The sequence below is a fragment of the Parathielavia appendiculata genome (genome assembly GCF_033297405.1).
Source record: "Parathielavia appendiculata strain CBS 731.68 unplaced genomic scaffold N657scaffold_19, whole genome shotgun sequence".
In the NCBI taxonomy this organism is placed as follows: domain Eukaryota; kingdom Fungi; phylum Ascomycota; class Sordariomycetes; order Sordariales; family Chaetomiaceae; genus Parathielavia; species Parathielavia appendiculata.
In genome coordinates this window covers 295,578-296,455 of record NW_026944238.1, presented here as the reverse complement: position 1 = coordinate 296,455, position 878 = coordinate 295,578, and positions in this window count along the sequence as shown.

The following is an 878-nucleotide window of genomic DNA, read 5'->3' as shown; positions in this document are numbered from 1 at the left end:
GCCCAGGGAGCGATGGCGTATTCTTGGATTGTTTCCATTTGATCGACTTTTACACCTTCCGCGGTACTGGCGATCTTCTGAAGCGGGGAGACGAATCGTGTTGTTGTCCGGATTTTCTTGCAGGCTAGGGGATGAGTCCCAGGCAATGTCTGAATGTTGATCCATAGTCTGGCTGCCGCCCGGGTGTGTCGTTCTTGTATGGAGAGAATGCTCGCTTCGGCTTCTGCTACAGCCGTAGCCACGGTCCGAAAGGCTCCTGTGATTGCTAGGGCGCCAATCTTCTGAGCCCTGTTCAGCCAGCTTAGCGCCTTTCCCCTACACGCATGCATCCAGACGCTGACCGCGTAGTCCATGACGGGAGCCACTGTCGCTACAAACAATTGTCTTGCTGTTCGCGGGGAGAGCATCTTCAGCCTCCTCAGGGCTAGAACGGCTGTGAGACTCTTGGTTGCCGTCTTGGCAATGTGTTTCTTATAGCGGAGTTCGCAGTCCATTGTTACCCCCAGGATCTTTGCGCTCTTCTTTGGTTTGATTGTGTCCCCTCTGACTATGAACGGCGTTCCGGAGGATCGCTCCTTGTTCCTTGTGAAGTGTACGATGGCCGTCTTTTCGCTCTCGAACTGGGCGCCGCTTCGTCTTTCCCAATCCAAAGCCCCGTCTATGATAGCTTGGATGCCTGAGCGGTTCGCCTCCGCTGTTGGCCCTACAACCCACGCCGTGTAGGCGTCAACAAAAGCGATTGAGCCTCCGTTTGCTTTGATTTTGTGCTGTACCAGGTCTGCGTTAAAAAAGAGGAAGAGTATCGGGGATAGCGGTGATCCTTGTGGCAAACCCGCCTGGGGCAGCTCTTGCCGTTCCGACGTGAACCCGTTTACCAC